Source organism: Mustela nigripes, chromosome 9, assembly GCF_022355385.1.
Source record: "Mustela nigripes isolate SB6536 chromosome 9, MUSNIG.SB6536, whole genome shotgun sequence".
Lineage (NCBI taxonomy): Eukaryota > Metazoa > Chordata > Mammalia > Carnivora > Mustelidae > Mustela > Mustela nigripes.
Genome location: NC_081565.1, coordinates 88,288,440 through 88,302,645, shown reverse-complemented (window position 1 = coordinate 88,302,645; position 14,206 = coordinate 88,288,440). Strand labels below are relative to the sequence as shown.

At 40.7% G+C, this 14,206-nt stretch overlaps 1 protein-coding gene across 2 annotated transcripts in view; it reads right to left on the bottom strand.

Annotated features, from left to right (window-relative positions):
* PTPDC1 (protein tyrosine phosphatase domain containing 1) overlaps window positions 1-14,206 on the bottom strand; it is a 60,841-nt gene that overhangs the window by 46,116 nt on the left and 519 nt on the right. The window lies entirely within an intron of this gene.

Genomic DNA, 14,206 nt, shown 5'->3' with positions numbered 1-14,206 from the left:
CTGAGTATTATAATGATGGATAAAGTCATTATGTATTTGTCCAAATCTACAGGATGTCCAAATCCACAGAACATGAAGAGTGATCTCTAAGGTAAGCAGTCTGGGTAACCATGAGGTGTCAATGTAGGTTCATCATTGGTAACGAAGGAACCATTCTGGTGCGTGAGGTTGATCACATGTGCATGTGTGTGGGCAGGGGATATATGGGTAATGTCCGTCCCTTCCTCTCTAGTTTGCTGTAAACTTAAAACTTCCCTAAAAAAATAAAGACTTTTAAAAAATGGACACAAAAGCATAAAGAAAAATATAAATTGGATTCCATTTGAATCTAAAAATGACCTGAATATATGCTGTCTACAAAACCACACTTTAGAGTCAATGACACAGGCTGAAAGAAAAAAAGGTGTCAAAATAGATACCAAGTAAGCAGTAACCTAAATAGAGCCAAGATGGCTATATACTGTATAGAATAGAGTAAGACAAAAATTGTTACTATAGACACAATAAGGACATTTTACAATGGTTAGAAATCAATTCACCAGTAGGATATAATGACTAAATATCCATACACCTAAGAACAGAACTCCAGGGCGCCTGGGTGGCTCAGTCGGTTTAAGCATCTACCTTCAGCTCAGGTCATGATCCCAGGGTCCTGGGATGGAGGCCTGTGTTGGGCTCCCCGCTCAGCCGGGAGGTCCGCTTCTCCCTCTCCCTCTCCCTCTGCCCCTTCCCCCGTTCGTGCTTTCTCTTTCTCTCAAACAAATAAAACCTTAAAAGAAAAAGAACAGAACCCCAAAATACACACAGTAGAACTGAAAACCTGAAGACAGCAATACACAGAGCAACAGAAATAGCTGGAGACTTCAGCATTCCACTTTCAATAACAAACAGACCAGCAAATAAACAGAAGACTTAAAGGATACTATAAACTACCTCGTTGTAGCAGACATCTACAGAACACTTTAAGCCCAACAAGAGCAGAATACACATTCTTCTCAAGTGCACAAAGAATATTCTTCATCTTAATCTCACAAAACAAACTGAGGGTTGCTGGGGGGAGGGGGTTTGGGAGAGGGGGTTTGGGAGAGGGGGGTGGGGTTATAGTAACAATTTTTGTCTTACTCTATTCTATACAGTATATAGCCATCTTGGCTCTATTTAGGTTACTGCTTACTTGGTATCTATTTTGACACCTTTTTTTAAGTGTGTAAACCTGGCGATTCACAGACCTGTACCCCTGGGGATAAAAATACATTATATGTTTATTAAAAATTATATATGTATGTATTTTTTTAAAAAAAGAATATTCTTCATAGTGGACCATATGCTAAGTCATAAAACAAACCTCGACAAATTAAAAAGAACTAAAACATACAAAGTACCTTCTTAGAAAGAAAGAAGAAAACTTAAATCAATAATCTACCATTTCACCCTAAGTAACGGGAAAAAGAGAATAAAATGAACCCAAGTAAGCAGAAAGTAGGAAATGAAAAAGAGTAGAGAGGAAATAAATAAAAGAAAGAGGACAAAAAATAATGGAGCCAATCAACAAACCCCAAATTTGATTCTTCCCAGGAGTGCCTGGGTGGCTCAGTGCTTGCCTTTGGCTAAAGTCATGACCCTGGAGTTCAGGGATCCAGCCCCTTGCTGGGTTCCCTGCTCAACAGTGAGTCTGCTTCTCCCTACTCTTCTGTCCCTCACCCTCTTCCTTCTCTCTCTCTTTTGCTCAGTCTCTCTCAAATAAGTAAAATCTATTAAAAAAACAAAATTTGGTTTTTTAATAGAGATCAAGAAAATTGGCAAATTTTTAGCTAGACTAACCAAGAAGAAACTCACATTATTAAAGAGTAGAAAGGGACATTGGGGCGCCTGGGTGGCTCAGTGGGTTAAGCCGCTGCCTTCCGCTCGGGTCATGATCTCAGGGTCCTGGGATCGAGTCCCGCATCAGGCTCTCTGCTCGGCAGAGAGCCTGCTTCCTCCTCTCTCTCTCTCTGCCTGCCTCTCTGCCTACTTGTGATCTTTCTCTGTCAAATAAATAAATAAAAATTAAAAAAAAAAAAGAGTAGAAAGGGACACTATAACTAACCTTATAGAAATAAAGAGGATAAGAAAATACTATGAAGAAAACTATGCAAAAAAAAATACATAAGATGAAATAAATTACTACATAAACAGAAACTACCAAAAAATAAGAAATAGAAAAATCTGAACAGATCTATAACAAGTAAAGAAATTAAATAATTTCAAAAACTTCACACAAAGAAAAACCAAGCCCAGACGGTTTTACTGGTGAGTTCTACCAAACATTTAAAAAAGAATTAATACCAACACTTTTCAAACTCTTCCAAAATATAGAAGAGGAGGGAACATGTCATAATTCATTTTATGAGTACAGTATTACACTGATACTAAAATGAGAAAGCTATCACAGGAAAAGAAATTGTTGACCAATGTCTCTTTTAAATACAGAGGCAAAATCCTCAGTGTTAGCAAACTGAATCCAACAGCATATAGAAAAGTATATATACACACCATGAGCAAGTGGAATTTATCTCAGGAATGCAAGGTTAGTTTAACATTCAAAAATCAATGTAACATATCAATATTAAGATCAATGTAATGTATCAATAATAAAAACAAAATCCATGCGATCATCTCAACAGACAGAAAAATCACCTGACAAAATCCAACATTCTCTCACAGTAAAAATATTCAATAAACTAGCAGTAGGAGGGGAATTTCCTCAACTTGATAAAGGGCACCTATGAAAAATCCACCACTAACATCATGATTCACAGAAAGATGGAGGGCTTTTTCCCAAGATCATGAATAAGGTAAGGATATGCACTCTGACCATATCTACTGAACATTGTAATGGAGGCTTCAGTCAGTGCGATAATGGAAGAACAAGGAGTGAAAGACTTCTGTACTGACAAGTAAAACTATTTCTACTTGTAGATAGGATGTGGTATTTAGAAAGTTCTAAGGAACTGACGAAAAAAAAAACAGAACTGATAAGCAGGTTCAGCAAGTTGGCAAGATAGAAGATTGATACATAAACCCAATTTTATTTCTGTAGCTTGAATTAAAGTATAGTTTTATTTCTACAAACTGTTTAAAAATGCTCTTTTCAAGTTGAATCAGTTCCCTCTACTCCTAATTTTCTGAGAGTTTTTAATAATGTATCACTGTTTGTGCCAAATGCTTTTCTTCATCAATTGATATACATATATTTTTGTCTCTAACCTGTTGACACAGTGGATACTCTGAATGATTTTTAAATATTGAACCATCCTCGTACCTTCTCTCAGCACTGCTTTAGAGGGCCCACAGATTTTTTTTAAAGATTTATTTATTTATTTGACAGAGTTGACAAGTAGGCAGAGAGGTGGGGGGAAGCAGGCTCCCTGCTGAGCAGAGAGCCCGGTGCGGGGCTCAATCCCAGGACCCTGAGACCATGACCTGAGCTGAAAGCAGAGGCTTATTAACCCACTGAGCCACCCAGGCGCCCCAGGCCCACAAATTTTTGATATGTTGAGATTTTGTTCAACTCAATGTATCTTCCCCAAGACAAGCACATCCAGTCTTGTCACTTTTATTTAACACACTATGGAGGCCAGAGCAATAATACGAGAAAAAGAAGTAAAGGACTTTCATACTGGAAAGGAAAAAGTAAAATTATGTTTATTCAAGGATGACAGATTATCTACATAGAACATCTGATGCAATCCACAAAAAAACCTATTAGAAATAGTAAGCCAAGGGGCACCTGGGTGGCTCAGTAGGTTAAAACCTCTGCCTTCGGCTCAGGTCATGATCTCAGGGTCCTGGGATCGAGCCCCACATTGGGCTCTCTGCTCAGCAGGGAGCCTGCTTTCCCCCTTCTCTCTCTGCCTGCCTCTCTGCCTACTTGTGATCTCTGTCTGTCAAATAAACAAATAAAATCTTAAAAAAAAAAAAAAAAAGAAATAGTAAGCCAATTTAGCAGGGCTATGGTATACATATCAATATATAAAAATTGATCACATTCTTATACAATGAGGACAAATAACAAAATTAAAATTAAAAACACACATTAGCATGGAAAAATATGAAGTATTTAGGGATATATCCGAAAAAAGAGATAAGCTTGTATACTGAAAACGATAAAGCACTACTAAGAAAAATGGGTGGGGAGGGGCTCGATCTACCGTGTTCATAGTTCAGAAGACTAGTTAAATACCAGTTTTCTCCCTAATGACCAAGAGAGCCATCACAATCCCAACCAAAATCCCATAAAGCTTTTTGTAGAAATTGAAAGCCAATCACGAAACATATGGAAATACAAAGGATCCCCTGTAGCCAAAACACCACTGAAAAAGAAGAAAAAGTTGTCCATCGAACACTACTTAACTTCCAACAGCAGTAATAAAAACAGTGAAGTAGGAGCTTAAAGCCAGATAAATGGAGCAATGGGACAAAAAAGAAGCTCCAAAAATACACCCACACCTGCAGGACAACTGATTTTTGACAAAGATGCAAAAGCAAGATAAAATAAATTACTAAAGAAAACAAGGCAGACAGAGAACAGTACATGCAGGTAACTCCATTTACATGAAGTAAATCAAATGCCCCTTCAGCATCTCTTCTCTGCTCCATCGCTGAGCTAATTGGAACTGATTCCAAAGACACTAACCATTTGTCCCGATTAGATCAGCTGCCATTCTCCTTACGGGCAAAATCTCCAACAGATATTGGCAGAATCCACAGTGCACTTTCTTCCGAATCTCTCCCCAGAACCAGCCAATACTGCATAAGTAAAGCAGCCCTTCAAGTTCTCAAGTCCATCATAGAAGATCACGAGGATCAGGGCCTCATTATCTCCGGCACCAGACCCTGTAGTATCTCTAGCTCACCTGTAAGAACACTCAGTGGCTGAGGATGAAGCTCTGTCAGGAACCTGAGCAACAAATACCACCGGTATCCCTCAGCACCCTGCTGTTCTAATACCTCACATACTGACACCCAACCCCACTGAAACCAAATTGTTCACTGTAACTGATCTATGCAGTGCATTTTTTTAGTATTCTAGTAGATAAGGATAGCCAAAATCTTTTTGCTTTCACTTGGGAAGAATTAAGATCCATCTGGACAGTTATGCCCTGGGACTTCTCAGAGTCCTTCTTACTATTATAAACCTTAAAAGCTGATTCGGACGACAGAAGGTTTTCTGCAGGCTCTACTTTGTTCCAGGATGGAAATGATCAGCTCTTCTGCTCCGCTTCTCAGACTCTTCACAGGAAGGGAATGTTCATCTGTTAAAACTTTTGCCTTTAAAGGGACATAAAACCTCCGAAGAAAAACTGCAGTGTGTTCAAACTCAGGTTGGATACTCAGGGCCCCTGATCTCGGGACCAGGACTAGATTTGGATCCAGGGAGACCTTGAGGCTTCCTGAACATGCCTAAACCTAAAACTGAACCCCAATGACGAGGTTTTCTTGGACTAGCTGACTGCCGTCGACACTGGATCCCAAACTTTCTCCTACAGCTCAATCTCTATTGCTTTACTGAAAAATCAACAAACCTGACCCTGTTATTTGGAAAGATCAGAATGACAGAGCTTTTGTGACTTCAAGGAAAAGCCTAATAAGGCCCCTGCCTTTGGACATCTTAACCATCAACTTCCCTTTCTCCTCTTTGTCTGTGAGAAGGAAGGAATGCCCCCTGGAGCGCTCACCCCACTGGGGACCCTCATCGCCCTATAGGGCATTACAGCCAACAACGGGACCCTGACTATGGCTCGAGTATAACCCCCCTCGCCTCCCAGCCATTCCTGCCGCTGCCCTCGTAGTCAAGGCCACTGCAGAAACAGTCACAGGGTCCCCTCTAACCTGCCCCATGCAGTAGAAGCCCTCCTGAATTCTCCTCACACTCCGTGATTTTCAGCCCGTCACCTCGCCTCCTGACATCCTCCTGCTAAATGCTGCCCATGTTACTCTTCCTCACTGCATAGACTTAACCCTGTTACACTTCTCCCCTCCCTCATGACTGCTTAATGCTGACAGATCACCTTTTGACACCCTGTGACAATTTACAGGAATTTCTCTGCAGATCAAATGCAGATTTTTAATGGGTTACTGATGGTTCTTATTTAAAGAGAAACTGTTAAATATTGTGCTGGGTCGGCCAGGGGAACTCCCTTTGAAGTCACTGAGGCAGCACGTTTACCTTTGGCTACTTCAGCCAAACAGGCTGAATTATACCCTGACTTGATACCCTAGCCAAGGGTAAAATAACAAGCATTTACATCAAGAGCTGGTATGCTTTCCAGCAACTCTTGACTTTGAAATACTATAGAAACAGTGAGGTTTACCTTCAATGGAGATAAAATTTTAAATGGCTATATCCAAAATTTATTACATGACATATTTCCACTGGCTGCTCTGGCCATTATTAACATTCCTGGACATTCTGCATATCACTCCCTGGAGGCCAAAGGAAACCACCTCACTTATATTTTGGGTGAGGGGGAGCTGCTCTCAAGGAAACCAACAGCCAGACCTCTATCATGGGCCAAAGGAATAATTTGATAATTATTATAATTATAATTAATTTGATAATAAATGACAATTTGGAAAAACTAACCCAAGATCTCAAAAATTGGCCCCAGAAAAGGAAAAACAATATTGTAAATCTAATAATTGTTGGTTTGATTAAAAGGGAGAACTCTGGTTTGGGCCACATAACAATCTGTCCACCAGAAGTTCCAAAATTCCCAGTACTTACCACTGTACATGCTTTAAACCACTGATCTCCTGACACCGTAACAGCATTCACGAACCAGTACTGGGGAGGGAAGAGCTAATAGGGCCACAGAAAGTGCCTATTTTGCTTGTCCCACCCATTCCGAGCCCAGTTCGGGGGAAACTGCTCTGCTCCCAGACTCTGGAGCACCTGCTGGGCCACTCCAGTTTGCCAAGGGGATCCCCTGCAGCCTCCCTATCTCAGGGACAGACAGACATTTCCGTTGTGGTCTGTATGTTTGGTCAGCGGACCGAAACGTTCCCTTGTAGACAGGCCACTGCTTCTCGTGTGGCTAAAATTCCGTGAGAAAGAGAATCCCTACTTGGGGACCCCTCTCCAATGTCCCCGCATCAGGGAACCCCTTTTATTGGGCAGGAGCTTCGGCAGATCTGCCTTGTCGGCGGGCGCTATGACACTTGCCCTGTGTCCACCATCCTCAGTGCTCAGAGTTTGTTGCACTCACTGATGGTGTCACGGAGTCTCCGCTGGGAACATGTGTGGAGACCATAATATAATTTGTAGTTGCCATATTACTTTTTCTGTTGTGTATAATTATTTTTAAGTTTTGCATTTTTAAAAATAGGTTCCACATGCAACATGAGGGCTTGAACTCACAAACCTGAAATCAGGTCCTGAGATCAAGTGTTGGACCTTCCACCAACTGAGCCAGGTGCCCCAAGTTTTGCCTTTTATTGCCTGTTAAACTTTTGCAAAAACGATGTGCCCAATAAGGTGACACTAGCTCATGCTTCAAGATGATTTCCAATACTTACAACCTTGAGAAGACAGAATTTAGATGGGAAATACCTGAGAGTTTCTCCCTCCTCACCTTCCTTGTTACTCAACTATGGCCTTAAGTGCTTTCCAAATGCTTAAGCACCTTCCCTCTGATATAGGACAGGACAACCAGGGAAAGTCCTCCTTGGCACCAAGGGACAAAGCCACTAAATACAGAAAACCTGACTCGGAACCAGCGCTGCTTTGGGGGAAAGATGTCGATGAAAAGAGGGAAATGAGGGGCACCTGGGTGGCTCAGTCGGTTAAGCATGTGCCTTTGGCTCAGGCTGAATCCAACAAACTGACTACATGAAAAGGGCAAAACATCATGATCACATGGGGTTAATTCCAATGCAAGGCTGATTCAACATTGTAAAGCAATCAATGTGATTCATCATATTAATGGACTCAATGAAAAAAAGACAGGATTGGGATTCTGCAGCTCAGTCAGTTAAGTGTCTGCCTTTAGCTCATGACCTGGGGAGCGTGCCTCCCCGCTGCCCCCCACACACCTCCCCCTGCTTGTGCTTTCTCCTGCTCTCTGTCAAATAAATCAAATCTTTAAAAATAATAATAATAAAATTAAAAAATAAAAAAGATAGGATTATATTAATATATGCAGCAGAAAGTTCAAAACCCATTCATGATAAAAACTCTCAAAAAACTTAGAAGGGAACTTCCTTAATATATTAAGACTATTTTTAAAAATCACAGCTAACATCATATTAAATAGTGAGGTAAGTTTTCTCCCTAAATGAGGCAAGGATGTCCTCTCTCACCACTTCTAATTCAACTTCATAATAAAAGTCCTAGCTAGTATAATCACACAAGGAAAAAAAAATAAGAGGTACACAAAAGAAATACAACTGTCTTTATTCACAAACAACATAACTGTCTATGCAGAAAACCCCAAAGAATCTACCAAATAATTCCTGTACATAATAAGTGAATTTAGCCAAGTTGAAAAGTACATGATCGTGATCTAAAAGTCAACTGCTTTTCTATATGCCAGCAATGAATACTTGGAATATGAATTTTATTTTATTTATTTATTTATTTATTTTTTTTTAAGATTTTTTCTTTATTTATCTGACAGAGATCACAAGTAGGCAGAGAGGCAGGCAGAGAGAGAGAGGAGGAAGCAGGCTACCTGCAGAGCAGAAAGCCCGATGTGGGGCTCGATCCCAGGACCCTGGGATCATGACCTGAGCCGAAGGCAGCGGCTTAACCCACTGAGCCACCCAGGTGCCCCGGAATATGAATTTTAAAAAACAACACATTTATAATAGCAGTCCCCAAAATGAAGTTCCTAGGTGCAGAGGTAACAAAATAATGTACAGAATCAGCGTTCTTGAATCGGAAGACCCAACATACTAAAGATGTCAATTCTCCCTTAGCTTCATGCAATTCCTACTGAAGTCTCAGCCAGCTTTTTGGAAACATACTTAACCTTATTCTAACATTTATATGAACAAGTAAAGGTATGAGAACAGCCAAGTCAATTCTAGAAAAGGAGAACCAAGCTGGAGGACTCATACTACCTGATTTCAGGACTTACATAAAGCAATGACCACAAAGGGGCAAAAGAATGGACTCATCCATCAACGGTACATAACAGAGCTTAGAAACAGACCCACAAAAACACAGTCCATTTTGACAAAGGTGCCAAGACAAATCAATAGAGAAAAAACAGCCATTCAACAATTGATGCCAGACACTGGAAGTACATAGGCAAGAAACTAAACCTCACACAAATATTAACTCGAAACAGATCACTGACCTATATGTAAAATGCAGACACTATAAAATTTCTAGAAGAAAACACAGGGGGAAATCTGCATGATCTTGGGTTTGGTGATGAGTTTTAAGTACAAAGCAAAAGCAAATTTATGAACAAAGAAACTTTCAAGTTGGATTTAATTAAAATGAAAAACCTGAACTCTGTGAAAGCCACTGAAGAGGATGAGAAGACACACTGGGAGAAAATATCTGCAAATCCCACATTTGATAAAGGACATGCACCCAGTGCATATTTCAAGAACTTTTAAGGCTGAATAATAAGAAAACTCAATTTTTCCAAATTGGCACAATGAGAGAGAGGGTAAGGGGAGAGGGCGGGGGTGGGAAGGAGAACATGGTGGCAGGAAGGACAGGTTCCAGGATAGAGAGAAGATGAATTTAACATTTGCAGGAGGACTAACTACTACTGTTTCCTGCTCATATATTGGTTGGGTAATTAGAGATATTATAGGTATCTACATATAGTATTTCTATTTAAGACAAAAACCTGAAAGGCCATCAGTGTTTATAAATTGTGGTTGCTGTAGTATTTTTCTTATAGAAAAGAAACTGGTATTAATTTGAATTCTTTTGAGAGTAAGAAATGGTTGTGCAAATTCTAACACATTCTAATATTTCTCATGGAATACAAACCAGTTATGTTTCCACCAAGTTAGGTTTACATGTACTGAGCTGGAAAATTGACTGTAATACAGTGATAAGTTAAAAAACAAAAGCAAATGCAGGGTAATAATTTTAGTCTAGCTACATTTATCACTAAAAATTTTCAAAATGATAGAAAAATGCATTTGTGAATTAGAAACATAGGGCGAAACTGGCAGCACACGGGTCAATCGGCTAACACCAGTTTTAAAAGATTTACATTTGGACCAAGAAAGCAAGTGTTTGTCTTATTTTATTCCTTTATACACTTCTGTATTGTTTGAGCTTTACTTTGAAATTAAAAATAAAACCTTGTTATTTTATTTTACTGAAACAAAAAAAATGGGCAAAAGATCTGAACAGATACCTTATTAAAGATCTACAGATGAAAATAAGCATATAAAAAGATTCTCATTTCGGGGAAGCTAGTTAAAAACATAATGATATACCGTTATACATCTACTAGAATAACAAAAAACAAAAACTCAAGAAAACCAGCAATATCAAATGCTGTCATGATGGAGAGCCACAGGAACCCTCTTTCCCTGCTGGTGGGAATGAGTGCGGCCCGGTAGTACCATTCGGAAGGCAGCTACAGTGATGGATACATGATGCTATCCATCTGTCAAAACCCCCAGAACTATTTTAGAGCATGAAGAATAAACTTTAATGCAATATTTTATTTTAATTTTTTTTAAAGATTTTATTTATTTATTTGACAGAGAGAAATCACAAGTAGATGGAGAGGCAGGCAGAGAGAGAGAGAGAGGGAAGCAGGCTCCCTGCTGAGCAGAGAACCCGATGCGGGACTCGATCCCAGGACCCTGAGATCATGACCTGAGCCGAAGGCAGCGGCTTAACCCACTGAGCCACCCAGGCGCCCTTTAATGCAATATTTTAAAATGCAAATTAAAAAATCAACTGGGGAGTGAAGAGAAGGGGGAGGCAGACTATGACAAAAGAATTTCATTGTATTATGGGACACTCGGGTGGCTCAGTCAGTTAAGTGTTCAGCTCCTGATTTCAGCTCAGGCCAGTCTCAGGGCCATGGGATTGAACCTGAGTCAGGCTCCATATGCAGCGTGGAGACTGCTTCAGATTCTCTCTCTCCAGCCCTGCCCTTCCCCTGCTCATGTGTGCACATGCTCGCTTTCTCTCTCTCTCAAATAAATGAATACATCTTTTTTTAAAAAAGAATTTAATTGCATTTCAAATATATAAATATATGACATAAACCCACAGGAGAAAGGGACCTGTGTAGTTTGGAAAAGACTGGAAACTGAAAGACAAAACAAAAGGAACTATACCTTCCCACTAGAGTTGAAACACTGTTTCTCATGGAGGTGCTGGTTAATGATTTTGATAGTGAACACATATAATGGGGCTGAAAAAATAAGTAAAAACATGGTGAATGGCAAAAGCCAGGTTTTTCACTGCTGGGAGTGGGAGGTTACAGATAACCGGTAAGTAAAGGGGCAAAGGCTAGAATGAACTGTGGAGTTCTGAATGAGAGTCTGAGACATCATTGGGAACTTCTATTTAGCTTACTACAGAAACTGATGAGTAAAAGTAAAAATAATAGAAATGTATGCACACACAGGTAAATAAATATACATATGTTTATTTCCTAGCTCTTCTCACTCATAGGATCTAAAAACAATGACAGCCCAGTAGCAATGAGCATATCAGAGCAAATCCTGGATTTTAATACCATTCTCCAGTAAAAAGATCCAGAGACCCTGCTTCTCTCCCTCCTTTCCTTCTGCCCCTACCCTTGCTCACATGCTCTCTAAAATAAATAAATAAACCTCTAACAAGATAATTTTAGAAGGGCGCCTGGGTGGCTCAGTGGGTTAAAGCCTCTGCCTTCGGCTCGGGTCATGATCTCAGGGTCCTGGGATGGAGAGCCCCGCATCGGGCTCTCTGCTCAGCAGGGAGCCTGCTTCCTCCTCTCTGCCTGCCTGCATCTCTGCCTACTTGCAATCTCTGTTAAATAAACAAATAAAATATATTTTTTTAAAAAGATAATTTTAGAGACCACAAAGATAGATTTTTGGGGTTACAATTTTCTAGGTGTCCATTCTAATGGACATTAAAGGAAATGATTTCCGAGAGAGAATAACATTATAACTTCTTAGAAATTAAGCCAAAGAACTATCAAAGCATTGACATTTTTATGGAACAAGCATAAGTTACGTCTCTTAGATCAACTGTAAAAATACTTCAGACCTAAAAATCTTCAGTTGTGCTCATTTATTTTCCTAGAGTTTCCTATTTTCTAACACAAAAGCTACTTTTATATTTTTAATTGCAATTTTTAAAAAAGATTTTTAAAACTTTATTCATTTGAGAGAGAAAGAGAGACAGAGAGAGCACAAGCAAGGGGAGAGGCAGAGGGAGAGGGAGAAGCAGACTCCCCTCTGAGCAGGGAGCCCAGCGTGGGGCTAGATCCCAGATCCTGAGATCATGACCTGAGCCTAAGGCAGGCATTTAACCATCTGAGCCACCCAGGCATCCCACACAAAGTACTTGTTACAACCTTAATTGAGATTCAAGAGTTTTTAGAATTTTCCAACCACTATTTTGTTACAAATTAAACTCAGTGAGAAACACAGTTCCTCCTCATGTTAACATTCAGAGGCTGTACAGTTTTATTGTTCAATCTGCAATTACCTTGTTTTATTGGTTTTCCCCCCTATTTCTGTAAGATCAGGGACCTTCTTTGCCTTCCTCATCGATATATCCCCTCCACTTAACATAAGACCAGATACTAAAAAGTGTTCCTATGTATTTACTAACAAATGGGTGATTTTAGTCATAGAAAGGAAAGCGATTAGGAGTTTAGTAGTCCATGCCCTCTAATTTATGAAAAATATAAAAGGTGGCTCCTTATTATTTTTATGGATTTTTTTACTGCCTCACACAGATTAGATTCTCAAAAATAAATTGCATATTTTTTGAAAATGAAAATGACATTGAATATTATAGCACGATTGGAACTCACAAATCTGCCCTAAAAACAGTGAAGGAGAAAGAGATCAGTAGAAAAACAGTCGTCTTAGTATTCTCCAAGGGTTTTCTACCCAGTCTCAGATAAAACCCTGGAGACACTGCCCCATCTTCAAGATGAGCAAAGTGAGAATCCTCCAGCAATTCCAAGGCCCAAAGTCAAGCAAGTGTTGGAACTGAGATTAGAAGATCAGTTCTTCCTTAAACCCAAACCCGCATTATTTCCTCTACTCCGTGCTGCCTCACAGGAACCAGAAAAAAATAACCTATTGTTTTTTTTCCAGTAACAACACATTAAGCGCATTAAAAGACCGAGTTTATATCTGCAAAGAAAAATTTTGATTATTCAACTTTTTAGAAAAGGTGAGTAGACTAGATGATTCAATGTATCTCTTGGTAAGACTGAAGCGATGTGAGAAAGAACAGCTGAAGTCACTAGAGAAGAGACACCCCAACGTGTACATTTTCACACCTACTGCACAGCTTACTTCAAAGCTAAAGAAAATCTTCCGATTCTGAGGCATTTTTCGTTGGCAAAAAGGATGAGATGTGCCTTAAAGAAAACCGTAATTTAGGGTCTGTCCTCAGGATAATTTCCAAATTTCTTTTCTTTTTAAGATTTTATTCATTTATTTGACAGAGATCACAAGTAGGAGAGAGGCAGGCAGAGGAGGAAGCAGGCTCCGCGCAGGACCCTGAGGTCATGACCTGAGCCAAAGGCAGAGGCTCAAGCCGCTGAGCCAGGCAGGCGCCCCCGTTTCCAGATTTCTGGCTGACACTCTCCTGTGACCCTGAAGGAGACTGTTGGTTACAGCAGAGCGACGCGGCAGGGCGCGCAAACGTCTGAGCCAGACGGGCGGCCTCGGGTGAGCAGTGGCTTCCAGGGCTGCGGTCTGACGCGAACTTGAAGAGAGCCGCCTGGGGCCTGGATTTTTCTGTGAGGGTCAGAGGAGCGTGGAAGGAGGCGCCACGCACCCTGGAGGGAAGGGAGGCGGGGAGCACCCCGAGAGCGCTTTCCCAGACCTAGCGCGCCCTCTCAGGACCCCCGCGAGGCCCGCGGCGGCGTCCCCGCCAGGCCAGGGGAGAGATGCAGCTCCTGAGCGCCGGCCTGGCACCCCGGCGGGCACCTGGAGGTCCCCGCTTCTGGGGTGCCTGCACCTCGGGACCCTCGAGGGGGAGAGTCCCCGCACCTGA